Source organism: Rhinoderma darwinii, chromosome 3 (assembly GCF_050947455.1).
Source record: "Rhinoderma darwinii isolate aRhiDar2 chromosome 3, aRhiDar2.hap1, whole genome shotgun sequence".
NCBI lineage: Eukaryota > Metazoa > Chordata > Amphibia > Anura > Rhinodermatidae > Rhinoderma > Rhinoderma darwinii.
Window position 1 is genome coordinate 357456543 of NC_134689.1, and position 20493 is coordinate 357477035.

Below are 20493 nucleotides of genomic sequence, written 5' to 3' on the forward strand. Positions count from 1 at the left end.
ATGAAAAGGGGGACAGAAATAACTGAACTAAGCTCTTTAAGAATTCTAGGGTGTGACCCATCTGGTCCCGGGGCCTTGTGCACATTTATTTTATTTAATTTAGCTTGGACCATATCTACATTCATCCAATTCAGTATATCAACTGATATATTAACAGCACTGGCACCGGCTACATCAGCTGCTCTTTCTTCTGTTGTATATACAGAGCTGAAGAACCCATTTAGTAACTCTGCCTTCTCTTGATCCCCTGCGACCAACTCCCCATTACCACTATCTAGGGGTCCTACATGTTCAGACCTTGGCTTTTTTACATTTATATACTTGAAGAATTTTTGGGGATTTGTTTTACTATCCTTGGCCACCTGCCTTTCATTTTGTATTTTTGCTAATTTTATTACATTTTTACAGATTTTATTAAGCTCATGTCATAAAAGTTCCTGTAAAGCTCCTGTAAGTGTAATGTGCAGGTGTCTCAATACTTTTGTCCATATAGTGTACATATTGCAATGTGCGGCACTAATGAGTTTTTATTTTTAGCTCTAGCTAAGTGAATTGGGAGATCTAATGAATTTATTTCTCCTGCCCCCAGCATGTGAATAGTCAGCTTGATACAGATTAGTTACTGTATCCTTTTATTGTAAAACTGTTTGCAATTAAAGGTGTGAATACAAATGCCTTGGGAGGTGATACAGACAAAAAACAAGCCGTACACATTGTGTCTATACAACTATGGAACTTTTCCTGCAATTTACAGCGTAGAAATGTACAAGACTGAAAAATATATAAAAATAACTGTAAGTGTTGTTTATCTCCTTAGCTGTGCAGGTGCCATAGAAACATTCCCAGTGCGGCTTCTTTATACCTGTTACAGTTTCCTCTGCTAGGAAATTGGATGAATTAAATGTTACTATGGGAGCGTCAGACTTGTTATCATCAGGGATGCCAACCTCAGTTTCAATCTCTAGCTAACACCTGGGCCAAAAATTATGGGCAGCACTAAATTTTCATGAACAAATAAAAACATCAAGTAATCTGAAATACATGATGCTAGTACTAACACATGCTTATGTCTGGTTGGGATGTTTCCATTCTATCCCGCATACATTAAATTGTCTGCCGTTACCCAAAGCAATTAGCAGAATGTTACAAACAGGAGGGATCTTCAGCTAGAAAAGGGAATAATAGGGTCATGCAGTTTGCAAATACTGTCATACAGCACTGACGGTATGGTGTAATATATTGCCAACATAACAGTGCCATAACGTCTATATTTTTGTGCAATGCAATGCCCACAGGGCATTAAATTTGATACATCTTTCCCTTTCCGTGCACAAGAAATGTATTTAGCACAAATTTGTGCTATAATTTATACCAATTTCTGGCGTAAATGATAGTAAATCCTGCGGGCCACGGGAAGCCACACCCCCTCCCATGAAATCCCACCTACAAATCTCCCAACTTTTGAAAGTAGTGAGAGATGCATAAAACGGCAAAAAAGTAATAACTTATTACACAAATATGGTGTGCACCATGATTTGCGGCTTTTTAATACCACAAAAGTGGCGTAAAGCTGTAGATAAATTCCCGCCATAGGGCCCACAAAATAGTGAAACACCATGTTTAACTGTGCCAATGAGAATTAGTTGAAACATTAGTTGAACAAAGTTGAAAACAAATTAATTTATTTTGACTTCCCTCCGAACTCCATCTGTATGTACTCGCTTCAGCATGCTGCTTTGTGGATTTCTGAAGTCTAGAGAGACAATTTGCTTGTGGCAACATGTATTTTGTATGTTTAATAATGAAATAGTAACATTTACCGAAGATTATTTACCCAGGACGGCAGCAGGAATAATAATGCAAAATAAATACAACCAAAGAAATGTATTAATTTACTTCTAATTATGATCCAAAGTGAAAAGTAAACAGAATCTGTACCCAGGGGGGCAGCTTGGGCACCATATATTATAATACCCACAGTCTAGGAGTCTTATTTACATTTTGTCATTCACTGTTCTGCTTGCCAGATGCCTATATTAAAGGGGTTCTATAAATTTAAGTTATCAATTCTAAACCCATAGGGAGAGATTTATAGGTGTTTAATACGCCAGTCTTAAATAATGTGTTGGAGTAAGATGCGACAGATGTATTAAGAAACGAATGCTCTTAATAAAAGTGTTGCACCACAGTCAGGGTGTCACAAACATGGCCATGTGGCATCCAAACCACCATCCTTCATTGGACATAAAATTTTAAAAAAAGGACGTTCACCTCACGGCTTCTCTTTGTTTCTCCCCACCGGGTCCCCTCAGGCTCCCTCAGCGTGCCGCAGGCCTTATGTGCGACTATCAACTTTGTGACCTGTAGCTCTAACTGGCTACGCTCCAAAGAGTGAAGCCTACGCCTGCTAGGAGTTGGTGTCGATTTTCGCTATAATTTATAACCGTTTTCTGGTGGAAACTATAAAAAATTTGGCAGTACACAATAGCCCCGTCCCTTTTGTTCTGCCAAAACCCCTTTTTCAAAAGAGGAGGGGGCGGCGTAATATTGCCCAAAAGTCTACGTTTTCACTGCAAATTGTGACTTTTGAGCTCTTTGTGACTTTTCTACACCAGAAAACTGGCGTAGAATGGTTGATAAATTACCTGCATGGAATATGTGAAATGCTCCAACTTTCTAATATAGACAATTTGTTACTAAAAGTAAAATTCCGCCCTTGAATAGGGTTTTTTTTTGTTTCAAAACATTTTTGTTGTATCTAAATAGGTTCAAAATTAAGTGTTTGAGTAATTTCTAATATTTTTTTGAGGGTCAGAGCTCTGTTTTTTCAGATACGGAGCTCCAAATCCATTGCATAGACATCATTTTATACGATAAGATGCTGACTACTTGCAACTGCCACTATAAGGAACTAAGGTGCTAACAGCATACTGTTATATATGGAACTTAATAATAAGACAGTATGCAGGAAGCTCCCTCTAGTGGCAGCTGAATGCCAATAGAATGTATTATTTTGTGTTTGCGAGGGATTTGGAGCTCTGTATCAGAAATACTGAGAAGCAAACGCTGTCAAGATAAATTAAGACATTAATCAGACCAGAATTTTTGATCTAATAATGACATGATGATAAAAAGTTGAGATTAATTTTCAGTGCTGCTCTTATGGACCACCTGCTGCAGGGGGGAGGCCAGTGTTTGTTTCAAAGCACACATCCAAACAGGATGTTTTACAGAACTCATCCATGTAGACCTAATAAATGACAGAGCTGCCAAGATGGAAATTTCACCTTATTTCTTCTCATAAATTATCTCAAGTTGAGGCTTCTTTATTCTATTGTTCTCCAATCCCACTCCTAATAGACAGGGGGAATTTATCAATATTTCTTCAACAGTTTTCTGGTGCAGGAAAGTTACGAAAGAGTTCAAGTCGCAATTTGTGTTGAAGATTGTGATATTTGACCATTTCACGTCGGCCTTACCACTTTTGTTTAAAATGGGACGTAAGTCCCTAAAAGGGGACATGGCCACATCAGCCCAACAAATTTATTATAAGTTACTGCAGAAAACTGCCGTAAATTATTATGGAAATGAACGACCAGCTCCTAGCTGGTGTATCTTTCACTGAAAGGGGCGTATGAAGGTAGAGGCCCGTGTTGGGCCCAGTACCCTGCTCCCACCATCGGACTACCATTCCTTATCCCTATCAGATTATTAAACTATATATATATATATATATATATATATATATATATATGTGTATATATATATATATATATATATACTCACCACTCCTCTTCTCTTCTCCCTACAGTGTGCCCTCAATGTGTAAATTGTTCTGTCAAATGCTGTAAACGTTGCACTGGCGTATGGGTGAATAAACCTTTTTTCACTGAATTGGAGTCTTGTATAGTGCTGCCTATTTGTTTGGAAATACATATGTGGGACTAGAGTCTGAGGTCCTCCTAAGGCTTGTTGCACACATAAGTACACACATTTTTCATTTATATGTTCTGCTCTTCCTTTTTCTACTAAAGTGTACCAGCTATAGAGAGAATTAAAACTTCACAATGCTCTTAAATCCTCATGTGCAGTATTTTCTGAAGCTTTTTCCTTCAGACCTCTCCTTCCCAATTCACTAGCCAGAAGTTGTTATTATCATTTTACAGATACAGTGGAGCTCCAATCACAGTCACTGTTTCTGCAAGCTCACATTACAGTTGCCAATTCTCATCCCTCTCACAATGAAGAAAAAGAAAGAGACTGCCTTCTTGAATCAGTGGCAATGTTGCGGCAATAACAGGCAGGAGCAGATCACTGTTAACATGAGCAAGAGAGAAAAATAGATCCGATCACCACAATGAGATCCGTCCTCCAAGTCCCGTATTGATCGGTGCAATCGGACAAAAATATCTACGTCAGAGGTAGATGGATATCCATAAAAATAGAGATGGGTCTGGCACACGATACAAGTAAAATTCAATGCTGTTTTATTGTAGACAAATTTTAAAACCAAATAAACTAAAATCCCGGGTGAAGAAGATTTACGCATTTCGGATCTGTTGGTTCTTACCATAGCTATAAGTAAGAACAACCAACATGTTCAAAGCGCGTAAGCCTTCTTCACCCGGGATATTCGCTTATTTGGTTTTAAAATTTGTCTACAATAAACCAGCATTGAATTTTACTTGTATCGTGTGCCGGACCCATCTCTATTCTTGCAGATCATTGTTGGTGGAGGTCCTAGGGGCACAATAATTTGGTGTTGGCCCCTTCTTACTAGTAGTGTTATTTAATCTGTGGCTGGGCACGTGCTGATGTCAACAGCTTTTAATGAACATCTAATGTGTATGCGGACAGCTAATGACTGTTTCTTTTAAAAAAGATTGCCATGTTTAATTTTTACATGTCTGATCAGTTGTTCATGTTGATGAACTAGAGATGTGTCTGATTGCTGCTTATCTCCATCTTACTAAGGCAATAATAATGCACCACTAAATTTTTTCTAGTTAACAGTGCGCGCAGATGGCATCTTGGAGATACATACAAGGAGAACAGAGCTCCGATCCTTAGTAATAAAAGATGTATAATAAGCTCTAAAACGTTTGTACTCTAATCATTCGTAGAAATAAGTGAATTTTCCAAAATTTCCCCCGATTGGCCTTAAAACTCGTGTCTGGCTTACTGATGTCTTCTAGGACTGTAGAATCAGAGATGGGAACAGCAAGCCTTATATTACCTGGTAAAACTGTGGTGCAAACCTAGCCAGTATTAGTAATGCCATCCACCTATACCCCTCATGATTGGCTGTGCTAGAGGGAGGAAAAACTGCAATGCATTTTGGGAAAGCTGCCTGCAATTTATTATTGGGATGCCAGCCCGAGGTCATGTGAAATTCTGACCAAATTTGATTAATTTAGAATCAAATTTCTTATCTTTAATTGTTGGAGATATACTTTCATTAATTTCAAATATCCATGTCTTTCTGCTGGGAGAGACTAGGAAGAGCTGGAGGGAACTGGCGAGAGGAGGATCCCTAGGTCTCTAAGCTGGTGGCGGCTCCAGGGCACATGCCCATTGGGCTCTCCCAACATTAGCTAGACACACACAAACATATATTCATACATTCGCACACATATATACACTGTAAGAACCTACACACACTGCCATTCTCTGCTGAATTTCTGGATTGGTGGATGGTTGGTTACTAGAACAGAGGGGAGTGGGCACAGCAGTAATGTGGAGATGCTGTTGCTGTGAAAAGCTCCTCCACTCCTCTCCGACTACTGAAGAGGAGTGAGGGCACAAGAGGAAAACATTTTTTAACCCCATAACCCTTCCTTGTGTACGCCTCCGTGTTGCACATTGGCATCTAAAATTCATAACTGCAAAAGGTAATGATAGGGACAATGTCACATCAAATGGATTTGTGTAGAAATACCAGTGATGCTAGGAATACAGTATTTTACCCTAAAGCCATCAGTAACTGTAATGTAAAGGTGAGCTATCAACAAGAACAGTTTAAACTACAGCACAGCTCAATGGGCCATACAGTTCTTATCTCAAGATAACCAAACTCGGAGCAACTAGTGACCTCACTATGGAGCACCCCACAGTGACAACACATGTTTTGAAAAGACCCATAAGCTGACAGAGCGTATTAGGAGGACGGTTTGTTCTCACTGCACTACAAAAATGTAAAAGTTATTCATCTCATTACACTTTGCTAGCCAAGCATGTTCTTCAATTTTATGATTTGTTTTATTTTAGCCATGCCTGGATAACCTGACCTTGCACCTTCGGGTGACATAGATGTGCTAGGAGAATTTAAAATCGGGGACCTGCATTGCATATGCATCAGCTTGTTCTTTCCTATTAACAGCCCTTGCCATCTCTTGCACTGATATAAAGACATAAGAATTAATCAGATGCAGAGGACTAATGGGAATACAATCAACAATGTATTTTTGTAGAGATACTTATTTAGTTGATCCGATTGTCAATAGGGAAAGGTGCCGTTAACGTATCCTACAAAGCTAGGTCTCCCACCATTTTTAAACGAAGGGTGAATGGTAGACTTGAGGATGGCCTCACAGCTCGTCCTGTTCTTAGGTGTCTGCTGCAATATATACACATGCACACCATGTAAATTATCAAGGTACAGCAGTTTGGATCAGGAATAACACAAGATATTGATTCGATTTTTTTTTTTGTAATGAGAACCATAATTTCACCGGCAGAATACTGATCTGCCCTTGACAACATAATTAACCTGGAGACGTTGAGCCACTGAAAATATAAAATACTACGGAATAATAAAATGGAGGCGTTGAGAGTAGTAACAATTGTAGATAGATAGTATGACAATAAGGGTGCGATGGTCTGACAGAATAGTTAGGAAAGACATTTATTCAAGGACTGAGGGCTAAAGTTCATTGGATTTCCACTTTTATTTCTTTCAACCTAGAGTAAAATGACTGAACTCGCTTCATGGTCGGGGAACTTAAACTGTATGGCCACTCACAACATTATTATGTCCAAGGTATTTTATAAAATAACATGAGAACATTATCCATATTTAACCCCTAAAGGACACGGAAATTTTGGTCTTGAGGACAGAACAATATTTTTATATTTCCCTCTTTGCATCCTGACGCTCATAACTTTTTTATTTATTGTTCAACGTAGCTGTATGAGACTTTGTTGTTTGTGGGATGAGTTGTACTTTATGTAGGTGACATTTTTTGTTACATTTACATTATTGTTTAATTTATATACATTTTTATTTTCGCAAAATGCAGAAAAAAAGCAGTCCCGCTGCAGTTTTCATTTCTTTTTTTTACACTGTACACCTATCGTCATAGATAATGCTATATATATGTTGTACAAGTTGTTACGGTTGTGGCGATACCTAATATGTGTATATTATTTCAAGTTTTCGGTCTTATTTTTGTAGAGTTTCTGTGTATTTTTTTACCGATTTTTTTTCATTTAACATGACTTTTTTTTTAAAAATCCAATAGGGGGATTTTTCATTTTGATTTAGATTTTTTATATACCAGTACATTAGCCTTTGTACTGATTCCCTGTGACGCGATCAAAGGGGCTCTCCCTGGTAATTTTCCCGTTGAATGCCCCGCAGTCTGCTTTGATCGCAGCATTCAAGGGGTTAACGGCGGAAAGAAGAGGTTTATCTTCTCTCTGCCATTAGAGCAGGGCTGCGGCTGTGTATTACAGCCATTGCCTGGCTCCTCATCATGCCGACACAGTGTATGTTACAGAGGACGAGGATCAGTGGCGGATTAAGTAGACCATAGGCCCTGGGCTATTCCACAAGCTTGGGCCCCCCTTCTCCACCATCGCCCTGCCACACCGTGTCTATATTAAATACCACCTTTCTGTGTGAGCATTGACAAATGAGTGTTACGATTTCCCTTGTCAAATGGCTGTGTCCCTACATACTGACAGTCTCCATTGCTGACAGTATGACAGTGTATCACAGATCCTCTTGACAATGGGAATGGTAACACGCATTAGTCTGTTAGTCCTGTGTACACAAAGACTTTTTATAGAATACAAGGATTTCCTATAACAGACATGTCAGGAAAGGGGACAGATCTTCTATAAATCAAATTACTCGCAAGTGATTTCTTCTCTGATGGGAGTCATTCTCTTTTCTTCTCTTCTCCACCTGACACAGACCGCTATGGAGACTTCTCTTGATGACTGCAGAGTTCCCTGATAAGAAATTTATGCCCCTCGATTCTGCAGCCATTTTCAGCGTCTGTAGCAACACAAAATTCAGAAACTAAACACCCTAAATTGTTTTATACCCAGATCAAACCCCTAAGCAAATTAGGACCCCAGGCCCATACATTAAGGCCTCATGCACACGAACGTAGCCATGTCCACGGCCGTGATTTTCAGGTCGGCCGGGGGCAGAGTGTCACCCACGAGCCGCCCGCAAATCGCGGGCTGTGCATATGGCCGCGGCCATTATTTCCTATGAGTCTGGACCGCAGAACGCGGCCGTAATGAGGCATGCCCGTTCTTTCTGCGGTCTGGGCTCCTGGGCCATGCACGGACCGCATGGAGCCGCAATTCTCGCGTGGATTTTTTGGGGAATTGCGGCCGCAAAAGCACGTTCGTGTGCATGGGTCCTAACTCAGACCAATAAAGTCGGTCCCCAAAGGGTAACTAAACTTTTAAAAAACATTTGGCGTGTCATAGCGATATGTCAGAAGTTTTGATCGATGGGGATCCGATCACTGGGAACCCCACCGATCACTAAATCAAAGTGGCAGAAGTGATCAGGTGAGAGTTGTTCCACTTAGTTTCTGGTCGTCTTTCCTTGGAGCGGTGTACGGACTCATAGACTTTCTATTGAGCCTGTACACCACTGGCTGGGCTATCAGAGGAAAGACGATCAGAAACAAAGTGGCTCATCACTCACCTGAGCGCTTCTGCCACTTTGTTTTAGCGATTGGTGGGGTCTCAGTGCCGGACCCCCACCTTTTGACATGTGACTATGACATGTCAATTTTTAAAAAAAAAAGTTTAGTTACCCTTTAAGCAGTCAGACACCCCTCACCGGTGCGTCTGACTGACTGCTGAGTGCTTTACGGGAGAGTCTGAGCATCTGACTCTTATAGCACTGGGGGGAAGGAGTTATCCCTCCCATAGAACCCTTAGCAGTCATACAGACGCCCTGACACCCTCTCACAATATAATAACTACTGAGGGCTCTATGGGGGAGATTATGCTGCAGGGGGGTTCTGAGCAACTGACTGACTGCAGAGGGCTCTATGGGTGGGAAATAATTTCACACACACAAATTATGAAACTAAACACCCTATATACAAATCACACTAACACCACACACTATATATTCAAACCACACACTATATACACACACACACCACACACACACACACACACACACACACACTTACACTATATAGACTTACATTATACACACTATAAACTCTATACACACAACACACACTATATAGACTTACACTATATACACTATACACACACTATATAGACTTACATTATACACACAACTATATAGACTTACATTATACACAGCACACACTATATAGACTTACACTATATACACTATACACACTATATAGATTTACATTATACACAGAGCACACACAATATAGACTTACACTATATACACTATACACACACTATATAGACTAGACTTACACTATACACATACACTATACACATACACTATATAGACACATTATACTCACAGCACACTATTTACACGCTATACAATATATACACACTCTACACGCATATTATATGCAATATACACACACTTACATTATATACACTATATAGACTTACATTTAACGTACTATAAACCCTATATACACCACACACTATATATACTTACTTTATAGACACAGCACACACTAGATAGACTTACATTATACATACTATACATACACACACACACTATAGACTTACATTATACACACACACACACACACACACACACACACACACTATATAGACTTACACTATACATACACACTACATAGACTTACACTATACACACACACTATATAGACTTACACTATATACACACACACTATATATACAGGACACACTATATAGACTTACACTATGTTCCCTATATACACATACCACACTTACCAGAGCCTCTTCCTCTGCGGTGCTTGTGCTGTGCTTGTGTACAGCCTCCAGGACCTTAACCCTTTCACGCCGCAGCCCTTTTTCAGATTTTCATTTTCGTTTTTCCCTCCCCACCTTCCAAAGGCCATAACGCCTTTATTTTTCCGTCGATATAGTAGTATGAGGGCTTGATTTTTGCGGGACAAGTTGTAGTTTTTCGTAGCACCATTTATTTTGCCGTATAATGTACTAGGAAACCGGAAAACAATTATTTGTGGGGTAGAAAATTATAAAAACAGCGATTCCGCCATGGTTTTTTGCGCGCCATTTTTACGGAATTCACTGTACAATTAAAACAACATATTCATTTTATTCTATGGGTCAATACGATTACGCCGATACCAAATATGTGTAGGTTTTTCTATATTTTACTACTTTTACAAGTAAAAACCAAATTCCGAGAGCCATAACGTCTTTATTTTTCCGTCGATTAAGTGGTATAAGGGCTTATTTTTTTGCGGGATAAGCTGTAGTTTTTAATAATACCATTTTGGTGTAAATGTAACGGTTTGATCACTTTTTATTTCATTTTTTGTGGGAGATTAGGTGAACAAAAAATAGAGATTCTGGCGTTTACAATTTTTTTTTTTTTACGGCGTTCACCGTGCGGGTTAAATAATGATATATTGTGATAGTTCAGACTTTTACGGACGCGGATACCAATTATGTTTATTTATTTAATTTTTTACTATGCTCTAGGCGGAAAATGGGAAAAGGGGGGTTTTTTGAACTTTTAATATTTTATTTTTTTTTACACAAAAAAAACAACTTTATTTAACTCATTTTTACATTTTTTATTAGTCCCCCTAAGGGACTTCAACCAGCGTTGATCGTTAGATCGCTTGCACGATATACTGCAATACTAATGTATTGCAGTACATCGTTATTCTGACAGTCTCCTATGAAGCCCTGCCGGAGGCAGAGCTTCATAGGAGTACCAAGATGGCGGACCTGGGGGACGTCGTCAGACCCCCAGGCAGCCGTGTGAACCAACGGCTCCCCCCGATCTCACCGCGGGGGGCCGTTGAGAGGTTACAGGGGGTCGCCCCCCTGTTTTTAGTAATTTAAATGCCGCAATCTCTATTGAACGCGGCATTTAACGGGTTAAACAAGCGGGATCGCGCTAAAGCGCGATCACGCTCGTAACCCGGAAGTGTCGGCTGTAACACACAGCCGACACACTCGCTCTATGGAGAGGACTCAGCCCGTGAGCCCGCTCCATATTCCCCCCCCCCGGCGTGAGTCGTATATATACGGCGGATGTCGGGAAGGGGTTAATCATGTGACTGTAATGTCACCACAGGTCCTTTACCTCCCACTTGCAGTCTTGCCATTATCAGGCAGCTGCTGGAGGTTTAGACAGACGGGACAGTGCACAGCAGTTCAGAGGAGCTGACTGTCAGGGAGAGAGACTCCAGCACCTGCCCATCACTCTCTCTGACAGTCTGCTCTGTACCGCTGATGTGCTGTGCCGCCTGCCCCCTATTCCCTGGCCGAAATTGACTCCCCACCTCCTCCTCATCAGCAGATGGGACCGATGACCGCAACAGGCAGCAGCCCTGGATCGTTTTTTTTAACTTATATGCGGTTTGGGCAGCCATGGGCCCCCTGGGAGCCTAGGGCCCCGGGTGGCTGCCCAAACCGCCCATATGAGGATCCGCCACTGATCAGAATGCTCGTCCTAATGTGCCAAGCACCCGCCGTTCAGGACGAATATTCTCGTCCTGTATCGAAAACCAGTTAAAGAAGTTAAAAAAATGGCATAGAAGGTTCTGGCATGGTTTGACTAGTGTCAAGCTGATGCTATACTTTCCTGCTGTTAGCATAGTGCTAGTTCAGAAACAGGTTGATAGCTATGTACTGCCTAACAGGGACTCTAAAGACGCACAAAGAGTCCCTGTGGTTCTGTTCTACAGAGCTGTAGGCACTGCATGTGCAAACATATAGCGCTACGTGTGGCACCCTATTACAAAGATCCTCTCTCTAATCAGTGCTGTGGTAGAATGCCTCTGTAATATAGCATCCAATGGAACATGTAACATTTTTTTCGGAGTGAATTCATACAGAAATAACCATAGGCCTCGGTATAAAATCAAAAGCACAATATGGTCCTATACAAATTCTTTGGGTGAAATATTACAGCTGTCATTTTCGGAAAGACCAGATCCCAAGACTCTCGGACAGGAGGTTCCCGGATGTCTTTCACAGCTGCAACCCAGACTCTAAAACTAAAGGGGTGTCCATTCTTATTGCACGCTCTGCACCCTGGACGTATGTGGATTGTCGCTGTGATGAAGCGGAACGATGCAGAATCAACTTTTACGTTTGGTACGGCGTATTTTCATAACACTGGACAATCTCGTTTTTTGTATAGAATGCACAGGGATGTGGAAGATTTTCTGCAGTGGGTGGTTGTCCTTGGAGGGGACCTCAAAATGGCATTAGATGGCAAGTGAGAGGATCCAGTCGAGGTATCCAATATGGGGTATATTGGATACCTCGACTGGATCCTCTCACTTGCCCTATATCTCCCTTAGAAAAACAAAAGCCTCCTTGCAACATTTTCAATTAATTGACACATAACGCTTGCTCCATCCCTCCGACCGCAATTACTCCCATTTTTCTCACGTACATGACTCCTACTCACGCATTGATTACTTGTTCCTATATCATACTTACCTTTCCTTGCTGCAGTCAGCGCATATTGATTCAAACTCTTTTTCGGATCATGCTCTCATATCCATGTCTCTTTCTCTCCTGTCCTCTCAACCACGTACTTGGAGATGGCCTCTGAATGACAGCCTTCTAAGATCAAACCTTGGTCAAAGGTATTCGTACAGATCTTCAGGAGTTCTTCACTAATAACGCAACGGGAGCGGTATCGTCTCCTGTGGTATGGGAAACTCATAAATGCTTTATCCGAGGCACTTTCATTAAACATGGTGCCCGGCTCAAGCGCTCATTTCACAAACCTTCTATCCAAGATCAGCACTCTAGAGAAAGCTCAAAAATGATCCCTTGCACTTCAAACTAAAGTTGAACTTTGCACACTACGGGAACAACTTAAAAGCTTATCTCTTTCTCACGTGAAGGCTTCCCTGGCCAGATGTCGCTGCCATTTCTTCATGTTTGAAAACGAACCGGGGAAGACTTTGGCACGGGCTCTGCGCGTACAGAGAGCACGCTAGTTTATTCCTCTCATCTCAGATGAACGGGGTTACAAACATGCCCTTTGCCTCAACTATTGCAGAAACATTCCAGGCTTATTATGCTAAGCTTTATAAGATTACTCAGCCCCTTCAATCACATTTCCCGAGCTCGAACTCACGGTAAAAATTCTCGAACGGGTAGAGCCCCAGGCCAAGACGGACTCACATTAGCCTACTACAAAACATTTACCTCTTATTTTCATTCTCACACTGGAACCTCTCCTTCGATGCATTCGTCAGAATGTGGATATTACAGGAGTTCAGGTCGGGGTCAGGCCGATGACCTCTTATTTTTTCTTTCACAACAGTTAATCTCACTTCCCAATCTTCTCGCTGAACTCTCCCAAATTGCGACCCTATCAAATTACAAGATCAATTTGCAGAAATCGGAAGCCCTCAATATTTCTTTGCCACAGACAGCTCTTGCTTCATTAGCAGCTTCCTTCCCGTTCAAGTGGTCCACGTCTACCTTACCATATCTGGGAGTTCACCTCAACCCGCGTACGTCGGGACTCTACCAGGCCTACTTCCCTCGCCTACTGTCCTCTGTTAAAAAAGACCTGGAAAGATGCTCTATGGGTACATTTACGTGGTTTGGTCACTGCTCAATACTAAAGATGAACGTTCTCCCTAGGATTCTTTACCTACTACAGGCCCTGCCCATTTATATCTCTCGGTCCTTCTTCAGGGCACTTGCCTCCCTCTTCTCCAAATTTGTGTGGAATAATAAAACAGCCAGAATCTCAAAGTCATTGCTCTATAGACCCAAACGACAGGGGGGAATTGGATTACCTGATATCTATGCATACTATAGGGCTACCCACCTCACTAGGCTAGTGGATTGGCATCGTAATGCTAAAACCAAATTTTGGTTTATATTGGAATCACACTTCTGCTGCTCTCCTCTCCACATATAGCCCTGGCTTCCCAATTCTTCTTTGCCCTCTACATCTCACCCTACCGTTTCCAATACCTTGACAATAATCAGAAACTCTACTGGGTCCCAACTTCTACCCTGTCCATCCCCGTGACTCCCAATATTGGGCCATCCTTCCTTCACACACAAAAAAAAATAATATTACAGCTGTGTATAACTCAGAAGTTGTACAGAGTCATAATACGGCCAAGAGCAGAAGGCCTAAAGGCTGAAAAACTTCCTTCCAGAATATAGCTGGCCCGGCGAAACATTGATTGCCACACTATATGTCCAGGATCAGAAAGACCACTTCTGCCGGAAGAGATAAGGGCGCTGCGGTAGCACAACTCATCTCTATATAATCTTTAGGTTCCAACATCAAAAGGTGATAAATTATATATATATATATATATATATATATATATATATATATATATATATATACACAGACGTAGTCATCTTTATCTTGACTTTTAATACATTAAATAAACAGTGGCAAGATCCTTTATTTAGACCTTTTCAATGACTTTCAATTGCTTTTGTTGTGTGATATCACGCTGCAGCAAATTATCAAAAAGTAGAGAAAAGACAAATGCTACTAGAGTCACACATCCAAAACAATTTAAGTTACTGTATTACAATATACATGGAAAAATACAAACAATGAGCACAGCAGTACTCAAAAGGGAAAAACATCTAAAAACAATTAAAAACTAAGAAAAGAGAGCACATGTTCCTGGCCTGAATAAAGGGACAAAGGGACCTCCACTATTGCCCTATTAGAATGTAAACAGGAGAAATGTCACTTAAAAGAAAGGACACCCGGAAAAATCTGCATTTGAATGACTGAACATGCAATGTCAAATATAGAATGCAGAGACAATGCAAATAAATAAATAAAGACAGTGTGCAAGATAGGAAAAGATGCTGGTGGAATTAGAGACTGGGTCCTGTGAGGGCAAGAGTGGGGCTGAAACCCCACACGTATCGCCATTGGTATGGCTTCACCAGGCGAAGCCAAGTAGGCGACACAGTTTTTTACTGCGCACGCGCAGGATATGCTATTTATGCTCAGTTTCAGATTGTGCCGAATCCAAAACTTTTTGAAAAATTGGGTTTGTGTAGAATCGATTTGCTTATCTCTAATATTAGCACATGATAACATACCATTTCAATTACTGAAACCAATGTGATCAGCTATGGCCTGTATTAGACAATAATACCATAAGCATTTGCAGCACGGAAGCATAAAATTTCATAGTTATACTTCTCAAATCAATTTCCATCTTGTTTAGGAGAATTTTTCTATATGCAATGCAGTGTAGTTTGCATTGATTTCCTTTAAAGCCTGCAAAGTAGAATACTGTTGTACTGTCAATATCACTTTTTCTTGTTATTATAAGTTCTAGTCAACATTTCATAGTAAATAGTAAAAGGAGACAAAATTCCTCTCTAGCAGAGCTTGCAATCTAAGGTTGACATATTCCACTTGCTGGTTGCACAAATACTCCTCATGGAGAGCCCACCCTCCATTTAATTAACGGCTCCTCGCCCCGTACAACTACATGATTAATGCGGGAGGTAGGAACGTTCAGCTCAGCAGCTAATAGAAAATGACTGGCTCTCTGGTGCTGGTGTTCTCCAGGTACTTCAGAGTAATGAAAGGTTGATGTAGGCAAAAAGCAGGATTCCTCAACTCATTAATTACAACTGCCCAGAGTGGAAAATGGATAATTAAACACTGTTTACTCCCTTTACTTTTGGAAAAAGTAAATTAAAGGTAATTATGAGCCTCCTCTGTTCTGTAGTGGGATTTGTAAGCCAGCTGCAGTAGGAGGGTTGATAGAGAGGAAATGGCTTTCAGTACTTACTCATAGTCTTACTGATGTGATGTTAATATGGAACTTTTTAATATCTTAATAAGCCGATACAATCCTCCAATGGCTGCTACTACATCAAGACGTAGAAATAAGATATTGCCCGCTGAGACGTGTGATTGTTGCTTTATGGAATCATGTATTGGAGAAAGTCAATTAGCAATGGGAGATGCACGGCGAGGTTCCTCAGTATTTACGCTACTTTGAAATATTTACAGATGAATGTGGGGCAAATCTGTGTATAAATGCAACATGAGGGGTGATAGAAAAGACCCTAAATTAAATTTGTATGTTTGATAGATAAACTATATGGACAAAAGTATTGCGACTCTTAATCATTGACCACCTTCCCGACAGCCGCCGTATATATACAGCGCACGTCAGATGAGGGAGTATGGAGCGGGCTCACGGGCTGAGCCTGCTCCATAGAACGAGCATCTCAGCTCTTTGTACTCCGGCAGGACTTCATAGGAGAGTGTCAGTATTACAATATATTACTATTGCAGTATATCATGCAAGCGATCCAACGATTGCTGGTTCAAGTCCTCTAGGGACTCCCTGACGAAGCTACGGCGAAACGCGTGTCGGGTGCGCGTTGTTGTCGTTTGGGTCCGGTTCTTCTCTGGCGCTGGAATTTGATCCATTCTTACAATATGTATGTATCTCTCCTTCAGGGGTAACTATATGTGCTCATTTATTACATTGTGTATATTCACTTAAGAAGCATGAAATTTGTTTACCATTGTTACTGCCTGTAGTTACCCTGGTATACCTATGTTGGGATGCATCAATACATGATTTTATTGTATTATGGTAATCCTCATATATAGTATCTTGACACAGTCTTTATACCCGTTCCACCTACCGGGTCTCTTCTTTCCCCCTCATGTAGTCACCTTTACAAACATTTGTGAAAGAATGGGTCTTTATAAAGAGCTCACAGAATTCCAGCGTAATAGGACGCCAACATTGCAACTAGTCAGTTCATGAAATTTCTTCCATCTTAGATTTTTAACGATCATCTGTAAATGGTATTATTGTAAAGTGTAAGTGTTTAGGAACCACATCAAATCAGCCACAAAGTGACAGACCACATAAATTACAGAGCGGGGTCGCCAAGTGCTGACTCAATAACTGCAGAGTTCCAAACCTCCTCTGGTATTAACATCCGCACAAAAACTGTGCCACGGAGCTTTATGGCATATGTTTCCATGGCTGATCGGCTGAATGCAATACTTACATCACCAAGCACAATGCCAAGCGTCGGATGAAGTGGTGTAAAGCATGCAGCCACCGGACTCTTGAGCAGTGAAAACATGTTCCGTGGAGTGACGAATCATGCTTCTCTATCTAGCAATCTGATGGACGAGTCTGGGCTTGGTTAATGCCAAGAGAACTTTACCTGTCTGACTGCATTGTGCCAACTGTAAAGTTTGGTGGAGGAGCGATCAGTAACAGATCCCTATAGGGCCGTTTAGGGCAGCTGCCTGGGATCTGAGGCTCCCGGGGGACCCATGGCTGCTCAAAGTATAAGATCACATTGCAGTTATGTCATGCTTTTTGTCGCAAAATGCGGCAAAAATCATAATAAAACTTCTTTGTGTATTGGGCACACGCAAGGAGGTTTCCAGTTGCCCGGAAATCCCCCTGTGACAAGGGCCGGAAGGCCCTTACATACTACTATAGTACTCCTTTGGAAGTGGATACAATTGACAGTGTTGGTGAGGCAAGGAAACCATTGGTTCCCCACCATTCAGAGCTTTATTTGTGATGCAGGCGTCGCTCAACAGGCCTGTCCAAAAAAAAGCAGGCCTACATCGCGGTGGAGAGCATGGCGCAGGGACGGGTACATGTGAGTGTGGCACTGTTTACAGGGGCAGTGTGGAGCTATCTACAGGGGGGGTGGCACTATCTACCTCGGCACCTTGGCACTACCTACTTGGGCACTGTGGCACTAAATACATGGGCACTGTGACACTACTTATATGGGCATCCTGGCACTATCTATATGGGCACTGTGTGTGGCACTATCTAAATAGGCAGTGTGTGGCACTATCTACAGGGGGCACTGAGGCACTATCTGCAGAGGGCACTGTGGCGCTGTCTACAGGGGGCTGTGTGTGGCGCTATCTACATGGGAAGTGTGGCGCTATCTACCTGGGCACTGTAGCACTACCTACATGGGCAATGTGGCCTCAGCTACATGGGCACTGTGGCACTGTCTACATGGGCACTGTGGCACTACTTACATGGGCACTGTGTGTAGAACTTTCTGCATAGGCAGTGTGTGGCACTATCTACAGGGGCATTACCTGCAGGGGGCACTGGAACTATCTACAGGGGTAAGTGTGTGACACTATCTACAGGGTGCACTTTGGCACTATCAAAGCGGGCAAAGTGTGTGGCACTATCCACTGGGGGCAGTGTGTGACACTATTTCACAAAAAGTATTTGTGTAGTCCTGGACTAATAAACAAATGGTTATTACCATTATCATTCTCAGGAGGATGTGTCTCAACACAGTGTGACAATGTCAGTGAAGGTTAGAGACTGTCAGTATGTAGGAACACAGCCCTTTGACAAGAGGAATCATAACACACATTTATCAATGCTCGCATAAAAAGGTGGGTTTGACTATAGACATGGCGTAGCAGGGCAGCGGTGAAGAATGTGGGCATAAGTTTTGGGGAACAACTCAGGGCCTATGGTCTACCTCATACGACACTGGGAGGCATAATGCTATGCGGTTGTTTTTCAGGGTTTGGCCTAGACCCTTAGTTTCAATCAAGGCAAAATCTTAATGCTTCAGCATACCAAGACATTTTGGACAGTTTGGGGAAGACCCTTTTCTATTCCAAGAATGACCCCAATGAACAAAACACCTTGACCCCATTGAACTCGGTTGGGATGAACTAGAATGGAGATTGCGAATCAGGGCCTCTTACCCAATATTAGTGTCTGACCTCACAAATGCTCTTGCATGGCATGGCATGGCAAAATTCTAGATAGAATGTTTTCCACTTGTCTTTTTTTAGCCCCAACGTTCATGAGTTTAAGCCACTGATGCTGCCATACACTACCAGCTCCAAATGCCCCAATAGACTTCCTGTCATAGATGCCTTCGAGGAGACCCTAAGCCCAGAAAAGTAACATCATTCCTGCCATATATGTCGCCATGCCAGCCACAATGTCCTCATGCCTGCCACTGTGCCCCCATCCCAGCTAAAGTGCCCCCATGTCAGCCACAGGTGTCAATCTAGCTCCCAGGTTCTCAACCAGTGGCCATGTCTCTAGGGGGTACTCTCACTGCCCTCATGCTGTGATTTTATTATGTCCAGCACAGTGAATGATCATAGTATCGAGGGTACTTTGATGTCATTTTTTTGAGTAGAAGTTTCTTTGCTTAGGAAGGTTGAGAAAACGTTGGTCTAACCAGTTAGAATTTGCTTGTTAACTGCACCTTAAACACTGCAGCATGTAGTAAGCAAATAAATACGCAAGAAGAACATGAGTGCCAATATGTTTCCCTTTAAATCTACCTATGAGAAGCACCCAAGTTGGGAATGGGCTGTTGGCTGTAGCCTAGTCTGAAAGATCCATTTTTTTGTCAGTGTCTCTGTACTATATTACAGAACAGATGAACATTTTCTTCCTGACATTAAATATAGAGCAAGTTTTCTTCCCACAGGAATCCTTTCAGGTACGAGAGAACTTTCACCCTGTAACTCTGGTAATAGAATTTCTCCTGCACCAACACTCAATTAGCATGATAAATAAGCAAATTCCTTCTCTGCTTCTTGCCATATTCTGCTGACGTCAGTGTTAATGCGATTATTGTATTTTGGACTGATTTAAAGAGCTGCTCACTCTCCCTAAATATTAATAAGTGTAAGACGTCTTCTATAGAGAACCAGCAGGCTGAAGAGCTGTGATTAAGCACTTTTTAGAAGAGAACTTAACATTATGTCAACATTTTTGCGGAATTTGACAAACTATAACGAGAATGAAGAAATCGTGTTTATTAAAATGCTATGCTTGTGCTTATCAATTACCAACAATTCAGTGCTCAAGGGTACTGTTTCAGCTGGACCCTTCTAAGAGTATTCTAAAGAGGTTCTGTCTTCTGATTAATTTCTTAATATATCTTCCTCATGGCAGAGCTGAAAATACCATTCATAGACACAGAGTTAGCGCTATTTTTCCTGTCAACGCGACAGACACCACTATGGAACCCAACAGATCCCATTATAAGTGGGGTTAGATGGTTGCCGGTTATATC